Below are 16,005 nucleotides of genomic sequence, written 5' to 3'. Positions count from 1 at the left end.
TTACTTATTTGAGAACTAAATAGATTTTTATCAATAGGTCAATAAATGCCTAGTGGATACATTAAAATTATATGTATCCAGGACGTCATAGACTTAGAATCTATGGATCTTTGCTTTACTTCCTGTTCTCGTTGGATTGGGGATTTAGAGTTAGGATCGCTTATTCGAAGGTCTATCCTGTCCCAAATACATATGACTAGTATGCACTAAACAATATATTGAAGTACCTGATAAAGATCATCTTATAATTATCTAATTAGTACGTCTATTTAGTTATTTCTTATATCCCCATTTCTCGCGAAGATATCATGGCTGAATTCCATCCCTACGACGACCCGTACTACCCTAACCACGGCAATACTAAATGGCTCGGAGAGGAGCCAGAGAATGATTACCGAATCCCTTTGGATGGTCACCAAGCTGAAGGCTTTGCTGATGATTCTAACTCCGACCCTGAAGTGGAGAACCTACCCTGATGGCTCTTGTTCCGAATCCTATCCCTCGTCCGTTTTTTTTTCAAGGCCCGACGCCTCCTTGGGTAGAATGCTTGGAAACCTGGAGCGAAGAGCAAGCCCAACCTATGCCGTTTAGTGGAGGCCAAAGCTTCTACGACACAAGCAAAGGAAGCTCAACAGATAGAAGTCTTCCAATCCAGGTCAGTAGATTTCCTTGAAACGAGATTCAGGGCAGAACAACTCTCCATCATATCGCAGAGGCTGATGCAAATTCAAGAATGCATACAATCCGCACCAATCACCTTGAGCACACATGTGAAAAATCTAAGAGAGACCATGAAACCCGGCTGCAAGTACTGGCTGAAACACGAACCGAAGTCATAGAACTCCGAGTACGCCAGAGGGTGTACGAAAGGCACATGCTTGATATGGAGCGGCAACTAGCTGAACTGAAGGTTCACCATAGGGATGACCGCTGCCAGTAGTAGATGCCTTACTTTCTTTCCCTGTTAAAAAAAAAAGAATCGTTTTTCCTATCTATGTCCTATGTGGCATTCTCCATGAAACTATCTTGTACTGTAAGTACTTTTAGTTAGGCCTTAGGCGGCCAAAACTCTCCTGCTCCGGATGTGATGTAAGACCCTCTACAAAGTCAATTTTCCCAAGCCTGTTACATCTTAAACATCAATGACGTTGTCAATCAGATAAATTCTATGACACTCTTTGTTCAAATACTTCCATAGGAGTCTATCTGAAACCCACTTTAGTCAAGTTGTTGGACTAGAGTAATTTAGCTCCGGGATCGTTCCCAATTCTCTTTCCAAGGTTGGATCATGTTATTCACCAACTAATAGAACCCGGTTTTGAACGACAAACGTCATGAGACCATTCTACGAACTTACTTCTACTCCGTAATAGGACTTCATCATAGGGATGTAGGTCAAACCTTCGAGAACATACTCCTACTCTATAGGTGAACGGTCGAAATACATCTAGGTTCAATGATAGCCCTGACTAGGAACTCTAGTTCATTAAGAAGGATTACTAAGAATGTTATTTGTTATGATTTCCTCACTTATACATTCCCCAGTTATATATAACGAAGACCTGGTAGACAATAGAATGTGAGATTTCTAACTTAGTTTCTTTTCCTCGTTGGGATGTGAAATTGAAGTAGAATCACACATTTTACTATCCGCCCAGTCTTGGTTATATCATAATGTGTATAAGCTAAGTTTTCGTGTATGATAACTTATCTCTTAGTCAGAATCAAAATAATACAGAGCCAACCTTAGTCACTCACAAACTCCTTGTCTTTCGTGTTGCAGAATCATGTCATCATCCGGAAATAGTCAACTGAACAATGAATCCCCTATCCTTCATATCGACGCTGCTACATTTCAAGCCGCGGTAACAGCTGCTGTGGCAGCTGTCCTTACAAACCTCAACACTGGCAATGCAATCACGACTGACAAAGGAATTGAAAATTTCGATTGTTGTATCAATCCAGGAAGCCAACAAAGGGCAACAGTCATGGACGTACAAAATCATAAAACCGAGAAGAGGAAACGAAATCGTCGAGCTCGAAAGGAGCGTCAACGATCCCAAAGACTTGCCATGCAACAGCAACAAGTGGCAACTCCTGCCCCTTCAGCACCGACACAACCAATTTCTCAAGTACCCGGCATCGGGACAAACTCTGCACATAAAGGTGGTGGTAAAACCGGCCCCCATAAAAGGAAAGTTTCGAAGTGGATGAACGAGGAGGGCACCCGTGTCCACGTAACTCTGACTAAACACCTCACTTCCACCACCAATGCTAGTGCAAGCCAGATATGTCACCAATGCGGCGAGATTGGACACCTCAGAAAGGACTGTCCAATCATAAAGAACTCCGACGCAGATGGGAGGATACTAAGGATCACTGCCGCAAGAGAAACTACTCCGGACCTCGTTAAGAATATCTAAAGCATTCGTTGTATCAGACTCATAAACTGCTTAAAACTAGTGCAACTAGAGTCTTATCTTTTGTGAGACCCCGTCAGTGAAGGGACCCTCGTGTTGCGTATACTTGTCTTTTGTAGTATACCTAGTTCGCAACAATAGTCTTGTAGTAAATCTATAGTACTATAAATCTGTTAAAAGTTGCACAGTGGTGTCTTGTCTGTAACACCTTTATGATCAAATCTAGTGCCTTTATTACCAAGTGACTTCGATTATTTTTTTATCATACGACTAGAATGCCAACCAAGGACCTGGATTTACTTGAGAGCGTGAGAATCAATCGATTAGAAAGAATCCCCACTTTTTGGCTCGATTATTCATGCCTACTCCTTGTCTAAATTTAAATTTCGGGACGAAATTCCCTCTAACGGGGGGATGATGTGACAACCGTCAAATTCTGGTCAATTCAAAGTCAAATAAAGTCAACAATTCAAACCGGTCAACTCAACTAACCCTTGTGTACTAGAGTTTACGTTATGAAATTTCTAAACAACTCTCTATTCTAATGAGAGATCATAAATCGAAAAGTGCGTACATCTAGATCTCCTTAACCTAAAACGGTGGTACATGGAGAGCCAAACCAATAAAACAATGTTACATACTCATTGGGAGTATGCAAGATCCTTAAACAAGGCTTAACGGGGCTTACGGACCTTGCATTGCGAAGCCAGACACTCACATTCATCACACACAAAACTGCTCTCAATCGTTTTCACTCTATCTCTTTGTATGAGAAATCTCTCCAAGAATGTCAAATCTCTCCCAAATCTCTCTAAGTATGTGAAATCTCTCCCAAATATCTCTTTGTATGTGAAATCTCTCCAAGAATGTCAAATCTCTCCCAAATCTCTCTAAGTATGTGAAATCTCTCCCAAATATCTCTCTGTATGTGAAATCTCTCCAAGAATGTCAAATCTCTCCCAAATCTCTCTAAGTATGTGAAATCTCTCCCAAATATCTCTCTGTATGTGAAATCTCTCCAAGAATGTCAAATCTCTCCCAAATATCTCTTTGTATGTGAAATCTCTCCAAGAATGTCAAATCTCTCCTAAATCTCTCTAAGTATGTGAAATCTCTCCCAAATATCTCTTTGTATGTGAAAGCTCTCCAAGAACGTCAAATCTCTCCCAAATCTCTCTGAGTATGTGGAATCTCTCTCAAATCTCTCTCGAAATCTCTCCTAACTTTCTATAATCACTCGGGGCATTCCGACCCTCGAATTTGGCGATAACAGCCCAAAAGCGGAAGTCTACGCGAAAAACGGGCTTGAGGAACCGAAACCCCTCTTAGGAACCGAACCCGAAAGGTCCTCTCGGGCCCGAACCTCGCATGCCTTAACCGAACCCGAACGTTCGGCACCTTTCGGATCTGACCTCTTCTCTTCTAATGGCTACCGAACCTTCTCTTCTGATGGCCTGCCGAACCCTCGCTTCTTACCTTCGGACCGAGCCCTCGGACTAAGCCTCGCCTTTTCACCTTCTTCTTCTGGCTCGCATTCGCTTCCGGCTCGGCACCAGCCTGACCGAACCTCGGCCTAGGACCAAGAGGTCTCGCTGGGAAGCCTTTTTCTCCCGGTTTTCGACTAAATTTGCATTTTAGGCCCGTTTTTAATTATTTTAACACGGGATTTTCACCCAAAACTTTATTTTAACATATAAGGATCCTTAACTATTAATTGATCACATTTTTAAGGATAAAACCTTATCCAAAAGAGAGTGGGTGAAGTACAAAGGTAGAGTGTTGACTTTACTTATTTCTATGACACAAGCAACCACTACCATACCCACTCCATGTCACTATTCACCACCAGCCCATCCCTAGTCACTTCATAGGTCCTTTCTCACTATTTTCAACTATTCCCACGTTCTTAGGGCTGAAACATCCATCCTCTCTCATCACACTTTAATTATTCTCTTATTTTTATCAAGAATCGCACTCCAAACTCTCTCATCTTTTTCTCTCTAATTCGAGAATTTCAAGGCATACTCCAAGACTCTTCTCCTACAATTAGTAAGTATCATCATCTTTCTTATGATTATTACACATCCTCCTACTCAAAATCAAAGATTGCTTACACAAACATCATCACATTCTTGTTAGATCTTCGAATCTTCAAGTGATTCTTCAAGTGTTCTTGGGTTGAACACTTCTCTTCTTCAACACTTACCTACTGAAATCACTCAAGGTGAGTTCATACCCCTACATTTTCATGTTTTCTCAAGTTTTTAGGGGGGGAATACAAGTTAAAACACCAAGAACATAACTAAACTTTTCTAACAGCCTTCATCAGAAACGTTCAACCCCATTCACGGACTGTTTTGGACAACTTAAACATTTTAGTTTTCAAAACTGTTTTAGGTGCATGTAGTTCCACTTCTTAGCTTTAAAACGACTACTTGCACATCTCCATACGATTTTTCTACAATTTATGGTGATTTTTACAAAACTGCCTATCATTTCAAACATCAATCCGGACCAGTCTGTGATTATGGACTTTTTCACACAAGTAAGAAGTCATTAAAAATTATAATAAAAATTATGAACAAACTAGACTCATTTTCCAAACACTCAGAAGTTACAGAACTTGATTTGGACATTTTATGATTTTTCTACAAATTTTCCAATAACAGTTACAGAAAATGTTATTAACAGAAAAACACTATAAATTTCATTTCACCTTGTAACATGTTGAGCAAGGTATACATCATTAGGTGATTATGTGTTGTTGCAATATATGACAATTTTGTATTCTTATATAGGCATACATCGAAAAACAAATTGCTTTTTACCTCCACAAGTATGGTAAATATATAAATGATATTACAAGGCTATATCCATTAAAATATAAACATTGGTAAATTATGACAAGTAAGGCTTATGCTCACTACCCACACAAATATTTAATAAACTATAATAGGTATAGTTTAGGGTTATTTTACATAACAAACACATGATTAAAGGTTTTACACATACAAAAGAGTAATTACCACTATGGATAATTATGATAAACTATAATAAGTATAGTTAAGCCATTATACCCCCACAAACGAACACGCTTGTTATAATCGGTATAGTTATGGCATATATATATTACAAACAAAGTGATAAACTATAATAGGTATAGTTTATGTTTCATCTACACTATGAACTTAATTACAAGAAAGGAATTCACCATCACCACCACTTTTGGTAAACTATAATATGCATAGTTCATGTTCACTAGTCACTATCACTATCCGATGAACTATGATATGTATAGTTTATGTTCACAGTCACTATTACTATTTCATACACTACACTAGGGTTTGGTTCCGGTTTTTGGATTTAAGTCCACATTAAATTTTCGCATTGTTAGACTTCAACTATAATCGTTGAGCGTATATGCTTGAGTCATACAAGAATTTAGTCTGGATTGGCTTAGAATTGGGTGGTGCCCGCCTCATCTCCTGTTCCTCGTTGGGTTGTGGACCTAGGGCAGACCCACTATATTCAACGTTTTATCTAACTTAAATCTTATATAACTTATATACGCTGGACGATTATAGGGGAAATCTACGGGTCAATCTAGGGTTCATCAACACATCATATAGGAATATTCTGTTTACACTTAACTAAGAAAATATTGGATTTTCTGGAAATCAAACTCTATCGATTTTACAAGGAAAACGGTTTCTACTTCAAACAAAACTCTTATGAACTCACCAACTTAATTGTTGACACTCTTTCAAAACTACTTGTATTCTCAGGAAATCAGTGAAACAGGAAAACTTCAGCGCTTTGAGGATGGGACGTTAAACCGTCAACAATTTATTTTTGTCATCATAATGTAATTGATTTTGAAACATGTAAACACATACTTTGGTGTAACTTTTTCAATTATATTTATGATGGTTGTATTTACTTTGAGCACTATTATACACGTTGTTGTGATACTGTACATGAAGTCCTCCACCCCCGGACGTTTCCGCCATCCATGGTTTGGGAGAGATTTCACATACTTAGAGAGATTTGGGAGAGATTTGACATACTTGGAGAGATTTCACATACAAAGAGATATTTGGGAGAGATTTCACATACTTAGAGAGATTTGACATACTTGGAGAGATTTCACATACAAAGAGATATTTGGGAGAGATTTCACATACTTAGAGAGATTTGGGAGAGATTTGACATACTTGGAGAGATTTCACATACAAAGAGATATTTGGGAGAGATTTCACATACTTAGAGAGATTTGACATACTTGGAGAGATTTCACATACAAAGAGATAGAGTGAAAACGATTGAGAGCGGTTTCGTGTGTGATGAATGTGAGTGTCCGGCTTCGAAATGCAAGGTCCGTAAACCCCGTTATGCCATGTTTTAGGATCTTACACACTCCCTATGAGTATGCAACATTGTTTTATTGTTCTTGTTTATTGTTTAGCACTAAAGTTAAAGAAATTTAAACACACGAACTTTCCAAGTGATGTTTTCTCATTAAGATAGTGAGTTATATAGAAATTACATAATACAAACCCTATTATACAAGGTTTTAATTGAGTTGACCGGTTTGACTCGTTGACCTTGTCCGGCTTAGACTTGACCCGAATTTGACTATTGTCACATATACCCTGTGTAATCGTAGCAGGACTCGATATGGATCATCCAGTGAAATGTTAATAATCTCTTAGGATTCTTTAGACATTTCCATTCTCGCGCGAACCCTGTAGACAACCCTATCCACTTCAGTGCTCGGCAGATGAGTTGATACAGACCCAGAGAAGGTTCATTGAGAAGATTTCCTGTTCGGAAATAAATGAACTGGGTCGAGAATATTGAATTCATCAGGTGCCTATATTCTTTTAGGGACATCGGTGAAGAAATCTGCCTAAACTTCGGAGATTCCCAGTCATCCATCATGAAGTGGTGACACCCAGAGTCGGAAATCGGAAGGAAGGCGGAGTGGAAATTCAATATGTCCATACGAGAAGGGAACCCTAGGAAGCCACCCGAAGGAAACCAATGCCGATTCCAGTCAAAGATACGAGGCAGACCGAGGGAGCCAGTACATGGAACCCGAGAATTGTCTTCCCCTCGTGATTCGTCACGCTAATACACCCATAAAATAATACAATTTAGTGAGTTAGTGGTTACACTACTCATGCTATGTGTTAGGTAAATCGTCGTTTCCCGTTGCCAGATACACGATTAGGGCAGATCCCCGCATCTCTATTTGAGAAAATTTTAGCCATTTGCCCTTGTGAGCCTCTCTTTCCGCAGTTTCGTTCCGAACTGTTCTCAAATCTCTCCAAGCCGGAGAGTGAAACCTTTCCCAGTATAAAGGTAACTTAGTAGGAACGACTCGCATCTTATGGCCTTTTTCCGATACTCATACACCCACTTCGATTACCAGGACTACATCATAGGGATGTAGGTCGACACTCAGACGACCAGTACCCGAGGCACGGGAAAATTTATGCCTAATACGTTCAAGACAGAAATGTCCAGGGTTAACCATCGTCTCTCATTACCTTGTATTCCTTTCCGTGTAGGAAAACCATGCCACCGAAGAAGCGTAACCAATCCACAAGCAAGAAACCTACTATCTTATTCGATGAAGCTACGTTCCAAGCTGCAGTCTCAGCAGCCGTAGCAGCTGTCATGGCCCACCTGAATGCTAACACCGCCAATGTTAGCAAGGGCCCTATCGGGATTTCTAATCCTGGCAATGGACAGCAGCAACCAACACTTCCATACTCAGCCACTCGAGAACCTCCACTGAACCCACTAAAGAGAAAACTCAAGATAGAGGAGGGAAGTACCTCGGCTCAAGGACCTTCCGATGGGTAATGAGCTGAGGCAGTCTATACCCCTGTCAATCCTTCCCTCCCGACTCCAAGAAGACCGTACCTAGGAGACCTTCCCCACTGCAGCAAGTGCAGCTACCATCATCATGGTGCCTGCCGGGAACTCTATTGTGCTAGGTGCCACATGCTAGGGCATACCGCTCGCGTCTGCAGAACCCCGGTTGAGTTCATTACATCAACCACCAATGTGGCAACCCGCACAGTTTGCCACATATGTGGTGAAATGGGACACTTCAAGAAGGACTGCCCAACTGAAGGAAAGACAAAGACACAGGAGGAGCCTAACTCTACTGCTTAGGGAGAAGCATCAAGACACTCGTTAGATTTTGGTACGTCTCTCGATCTCAGATAACTAAACTAAATACATTAAAAGATTAATTCAAAATGTAAATTCTCCCCAGTAAGGCGAAAGTCGCAGCACTGTTATACGATTTAAAAATTCATCAGGTAAAACTATAATGGCTAAACATATACGTTACGGCCATGTATATTTAAGATGGACAGACCTAGAGTGAGCGAATGCCGCCTCATTTCCTGTTCCTCGTTTGGTTGTGGATTTAGGGTCGGGTCGCTCAGTCAACAGTCCTCCCCACCTTAAATATACATGACTAGTATATGTGAGACGATTATAGAAATGCCTCGTGAGAATCCATTCATGAAAAGATACTCTACTCAGAAACACTTAGAACTCTCTATAGTTCCGCGTCGACTCTATCGGTCCAAGTATCCGCGGTAGTGATACATAGGACGAAACCCGAGACGCCTAGAACTGGTGTGCCTGTTCGGCACATGACTCTATCGATCTTCACTTTATATCATGCCGGAGTGTGCCAACTTCGACGACTCTATTGATCATGGTTTGACTTCGTGCAACCATGTGTGCATCCTTAGTGCTGTGTAAAAAGAACTTTCTCCATAGCCATGTCGGCAAATAAAGGTTCTCCCGAACCTAAAACCTAACACAAATAATCTAACCTAATGCGATCCGTCAATCGTCCCTCTTATCTCAAACCTTTCGAAGTAACCAAGAGAGGGTACCACGCGCCGACCGACCCCTCGTAGTCAGATGAACACCGAAGTGAACGACATTGCAGATACTCCAGAAGACAACAACCATCCGAAGCGTACTTCATAGTTTCCCCAAAAAGACCCTTTGCACCTCGCACGTCAGGTTCGTAAGCATAGAGATTAGAACTCATAAGGAATGACCACCATAACAAGGTATATGCGTAAAGGTGGTATACAATTGAGATCAAAAAGATTTAAGGTGTGTGTTTCCTCCCTATTCCCTGTTCCTCGTTGGGTTGTGGGTTTGGGGTGGAGTCGCACAGCTGAACATCCTGCCGACCTCAATTATATACTGCTTGCATACACCCGGTATTTGTAGTTAGGCTAAGCATGAACTCTACCACGAACCTCTTAGAAAAGCCCTTCACCCTATTCCATAACATAGGAGCCGAAATCAAGAGAATCACTGCGGGTTGAGCTAGTAAAGTTCCGAGTGATGAGACCCTATACCCACTAGATTTGACCTAGACCGAGAAAACTCAGAACCTTCGGAAGAGTAGTTGCAGTAGATGTTCGCACTACTCAGGCACCTCGTCCACCCAGTTATAGACAAGTGGTGCTTATCATCCTCCACCCTCTCGCAAGGAGGAAATCGTCGTCGCCCGGTAGACAAAGAATCACACTTTCCGAAGTAAACACTAGAATACCGAGAACCACAGGATAACCTTCGCAGCCAAGAATACTTTATCAAAGAGCGAAAGTAGTTGCGTTAAGCCTCATGACCCTGATCCCGAAGAGGTTATAGACTTGACACCAGTCCTGGTGTTAGTCGAAGGGTTATGCAGGAGCATACACTTTCCACGCTAGAATAAACCACAGTCTTAGAGATTCATTGGACTATTAGGTGTTCCACGAATACTATCTCACGCAGAGATAGTAGAACCACCTCCCGAGATAGTCCAACACTCATCTGGTGAAACCTTATATTCCCGACCTCCAGGGTTTCCGCATCTCAAGCTTCGTTAGTGCAGATTCCTTTTGCACAAGCTTGAGATAGACACTCTACAGCAAACCGATAACCATAGTCACGCAACCCACTCGACGATCTAGAAAGTCTCTATCAGCCAGTTGACAGAAAACACGAAACCAAAGACCACTCGAGATTCCTAAGAACCAACCTGAAGGACTACACGCACAGTACGAGTGAGAACGTTGGGAACTTCGGAATGGCGATCACGCCAGTGATGATCTTGCCATAGAAGTACACTATGTTCTGAGTACTGAAAAGCTCTACCATTCCAAGAGCTTAGGACCATATGAGAATTCTCATGGAGATTTGGTCCAACCCTATTTAGGCCGCTACTACCTTCGGATATACCACAAGATTCACACCCGGTCGATCCACTTCTTAGACTTGATATGTGATTTCCCGACAACACTCTTCATGCCTCACTCATCTTGATACAATCCATTGAGAACTCTAACCCTGTAGATACACCAGTTGTAACCCACTAGCTACACGAGACGGAATCCGCATCCCGTACATGAAGGTCTGTCGAAATGACAAACATAGACTAGAGTTCGCTTGAGAATGCGAGGACAACCGTATAGGAAGTAATCTCTTACCTCTACTTGGCCATTCATACCTACTTCCTTGCCTAGACCTGAATTTCAGGACGAAATTCCCTCTAACGGGGGGATGATGTGACAACCCAAAGTTTATTCCGTTACATTACCCCGTTACCGTTAACGGAATATTCCACTGTATAAAGGTTCCGTTAATAAGAGGTCGTTAAATAAATAAATGTTTTATTTGTTTATGTTTTTATGTCGTTATAGTCGTAATAAGGTAAATGAAGACACTTAAATTACATTTCCGAAGTAATTTAGAAAAAGTTAGTTTTTATTATTACGACCACTAAATCGGGTGCGACCAAAAGCCCCGTATAACGACAGTATCGGGTAGAATCCCACTGAGCCCCAACTCCAACCCCTATATAAGGGTGAGTGGAGTCCATTGGAGACTTTTTACACTCTCCCCTCTCTCTCTCTCTCTCTACAACTTAAATTCGAGCCAAAAATCGTCCGTTTCGAGCCCCAAACGAGTAGGTAAACTATCCTAACTCGTTATATAACTTATCTAGCATACAAATTCGAGTTTAAAACATAAGATAGGGACATAATCATGAGTTTACGGCCCAAGAGCACTCTTGGGCCGTGAACACCAATTAATGGGGGTTTTTAAGCCCCAAAACCCCTCTGAATTGTCCCTAAGGCTTAGATATGACTTGTAGGCTTATGGAATCGGGTTTAGAACACCTTGAACTAGCATTTGGAAGAGTAAAAAAGTGTTTACTGCCCAAGAACATGCTTGGGCCGTAAACTCCTCTTCATGGGGAGTAAACTCATTTTTGTGTGTTAAAAATGCCCTTAAACACACCAATGGCCTTAGATTAAATTCTAGAATTGACCAACAACAAGCTAGGGACCTTAAATGCAATTAAAACAACTCCATAAGGAGTTTACAGCCGTAAACCCCTCATGGAAGGGTACCTGGGCCGTAAACTCCCACAAAGGGGTTATTTGGTGCCCTAAACTCCCCATTTGACTTGGAAAAATGCTTAGGAATTTACCCACTACCACTTAAGCCCTTAAAACACCAAAAGAAAGAGGGTATAGGAGCTTACGGTCGTAATCTCCCTTGCTTATGGCCGTAAACTCCTCAAAGGGGCCATTTCATGCTTTAAACTCATTCACACTTTATGGTCTTGGACTTAGAATAATTCCATGAGCAAGTAGAAGCCTTAAAACACCCTAGAACCCATCACCATGATTTTACGGTCGTAAACTCATGGTGAGTAGTCCCTGGGCCGTAAACATGGTGTTAGGTGTTTACTCTTGGAGAGTAAACTCCATTCCTTAGCCATACACACCTTTAGACGCTACCCGGGACACCCAAACACTTATCCAAAGTGTTTTCCGCTCCTGTGAGCGCGTATATTTTTTTAATTAGTATTAAATATACTAATTGTATGTGAACATATGTTATCATATGTTAAATAGGTCATTGTGTGTGTTCAAGTCCTTGCGTGACACCGAACGCCCAAACGGCACCTTCGTCGGACCTACTTACACCAGGTGAGTTCATACCCCTGAATGAACCTTTTAAATGTTTTTACATGTTTTATAGGGGGGAATACAAGTTAAACATGCCAGTTATCATATCAATCACATGTGATTGATAACCCGCATGCTCAAGATTTTACCACACAGTACACTGTTTTACCGAGTAGGACGCTATAATGGTTTTCAAAAAGGTTTTTCGTTTGTTTCAAGACTCTTATTTATACTGCTTGATTTAAAACTCACTTTAAACTGGTTTATAAAGGTTTTACAAGATTTTAATCAAAGTTCTCTTTCACAACGTATACTTTTACTTGTTTGTTGCTGCTGCTTCGCTTTTACTTATTTAAAACTCCTACTTGATAACGCATTTCCTTCGTGATACGCTTATACCGGATTTTTGTCTCTATATCGCTTATACTTGTAGCCTCTTATACTTGATAGACGCTCTTACTTCACTTATCGTCGTCTCCACTTCGTGATATACTTACACTAGGTACACTTATACTTCACGACTCAGATGTTCCACTGTACGCTTGTACTTCACGACTCGGATGTCCCACTGTATGCTTATACTTCACGACTCGGATGTTCCACTGTACGCTTATACTTCACGACACGGATATTTCACTATACACTTATAATTCACAAGTCGGTTATTCCACACTGTACACTTGTACTTCACGATATGATTCCACTTGATACACACTCAAGCGTAGTTAGATGTATGTCTGTGCTTGTATAGATGCATATAAATAATGATTGAAGGACTTAGGAAGGCTTGTCCGCCCTATTTCCTATTCTTCGTTGAGATGTGGTCTGGTGGGATCGGATGTCCATCCGAAGGTCGTTTGATTCATTAGTTATATATTATGTACACAAGCATAGACATACGGGTTTTCTTCAGTCAATTCAGTTAAGAGTCTCTACCTTTAGGTCAGCACTTACATTAGAAACCCACTACCCACTGTTTGGAAGTCATTACCCACTATTTGGGATGCATCTTCGGGACACGGCCTTCTCCGTCGTCTAGTTGGTAACCAGAGTCTCCTGTAGGGAGAGTGGACATTGTGTGTATAGATCTATACAGGATTGACACCCCCGCACCCTGACTGCTAGCTACAGTCCACAGCTCACCAAGCCAAGGGGTGACAAATGTCACATTATATAGACGCTTGTAGGGTGTCTGGTACTCTAGTGTCGGTTAGTATGGTTACGAGTATCCCGGGTTACCTTATAACTCATGGCCTTAAGGTAACAGTATTCACCGGCAATCTACACTGTATGCTGGTAACTCATTTTCAGAGTCACACTGTTTTGACCTTGCAAGATGTATCTTTCATTTGATACCGTCTGCGGTCTGTATTCTCTGTTTTGACCTTGCAAGATGTATCTTTCATTTGATACTGTCTGCGGTCTGTATTCTCTGTTTTGACCTTGCAAGATGTATCTTTCATTTGATATTGTATGTGGTCTGTAATCACTGTTTTAGACCTTACCAGTTGTACCTTTCATTTGGTACCTCCTGGGTTCTGTGTCTTCTTTTGTTAGACTGAACCAGGCATGTCGTTCGTTCGATACCCTCCTGGGGTCTATGATTCCTTGCCTTAGTCAGCAGTCCTCACTGCTGAGGCGTATGTTATTCATTGATGTCGTTGTTTTCTTTAATAATCAAATTCAATATCTTGATAATGATAGCAATTTAGGGAAAACTACTTTTTATCACATAACACTGACCAGTCTTGGTAAAAGGCTGCTTTATTTAAAGAAAATATAGGATTTTCTAGAAAGAACTCTAATACACTGAAATCTTTTAAACTACTTCATTATAAGGTTATTTGAATAAAATGTCACTAAATACTTATGAACTCACCAGCATTGTAAAAATGCTGATACTTGCTTTTCAAATAACTTGTATTCTCAGGTTAGCATTAGACAGGTACATCCCCGGAGCAGTTGATGAAGATGGCTTAGTGCCTCGCTGTACTTACATATATCTGTCTGTATTTCTTGTATTACCTTGGTGTTTTGTAATGAAACCATGTAAAACTATTACTATTAATGAAATGTTTTGTTGTACTTTGATTACTATAATGCATGTGTTGTGATACTTGACATGACGTCATCCACCCCAGAACGTTTCCGCCGTTCCGGTTTTGGGGTGTGACACTATACTCAGAAACTCCCAATCCATGACTCAACTCGCCGAGTTGCCCCAAGACTCGTCGAGTTCAACCAACTCTGAGTCACTTCCTGCTGAACTCACCGAGTCGTCCCTCGACTCACCGATTCACTGCTCAACCAAAAAGGTTAGGACCTTACGACCAGACTCGCCGAGTCCAAGGCAATCTTCAACAGACTCACCGAGTTGTTCTTCCAACTCGCCGAGTCCATGCACATATTCATACAACTCGTCGAGTGCACCCATGTGACTCGCCGAGTCCAGATGTGACATCTTCATCCAGACGATTTCAGGCAATTCCAATGCTTCCAATACATAGATCTGGGCTACTAGGGCCAGATTCACACATAAAGTTTCCAACTTTACGTGCATGCAAGGCTCAACAAGCTCTAACAAGCTAAAAATGAAGGTTTAAGGCAAGGACACTCTCAATCACACCTCAAAGCTATCACTTTCTGATCACATGGCTCAAAACCAACCTAGATCTGAAGTTGCAACCTCAGATCTAGTCTCTATACCCGAAATACATCCCAACCATACTAAAGAACCCCAAATCATACACCATGGATGAAATAACAAGGAAATAGCTTAAGGTAAGATCCTCTTACCTTAGAGATGAGTCTAAAGTGATGCAAACTTCAGATCCACAAGCTCTCTTGATGCTATCCTCAACTTCCTCCAATTTTCTCTTCACCAATTCCTTATTCAAATCTTCAATCTTCTCAACAATGGAGTCACACACGAGATGAGGCTTTCTGGATCTCAAATGGGTAGCAAAGAGGCTAAGGGTGGCTATAATGTGCTTTATATAGGGCACAAACCCCGGATTATGGTTTTCTCCTTTCAGCACCAACTCGCCGAGTCCAGCCGCCGACTCGTTGAGTTGGTCACTTAAAACTTGACCAGAACCGTGACTCGACTCGCCGAGTCTATCCATCGACTCGCTGAGTCGACCTTCCTTATTTACACTAAGAACCCTGAACTTGCACCTCTGAACTCGGGGTGTTACAATGTCACTGTTGAGTTTGCCGTTGATACCTAATTTTTTGCGTTTTTCCTATGTTTCAGTTGGTTCTAAACGGTTCTGCCCTTACTTGGATGTTTGTATTTTATTTGGTTGGTGTTATTTTTGCTTCTTTTCATTTTAGTTGCTTCAAAATTTGTATAGACCAGTTACCACCCAGTCTCCTTTTTTCTTGTTTCATATAAATTTAGATTATTGTGATGTTTGTAGGTTTGATATAGGGCACAATTAAGTCTTTTCGCCCAAGGCATGAAAAACCTATGGACCGGCCCTGGTAAATGTATACAGTTTCTCTCCAGGTATGTAGAAGAAAATGTAGACCAGAAATTTGTAGTTTACATAAAAAAAATTTGTTTATAT

Source organism: Lactuca serriola, chromosome 4 (assembly GCF_051521515.1).
Source record: "Lactuca serriola cultivar US96UC23 chromosome 4, Lser_US96UC23_V15, whole genome shotgun sequence".
In the NCBI taxonomy this organism is placed as follows: domain Eukaryota; kingdom Viridiplantae; phylum Streptophyta; class Magnoliopsida; order Asterales; family Asteraceae; genus Lactuca; species Lactuca serriola.
This window is presented reverse-complemented; position numbering follows the sequence as displayed.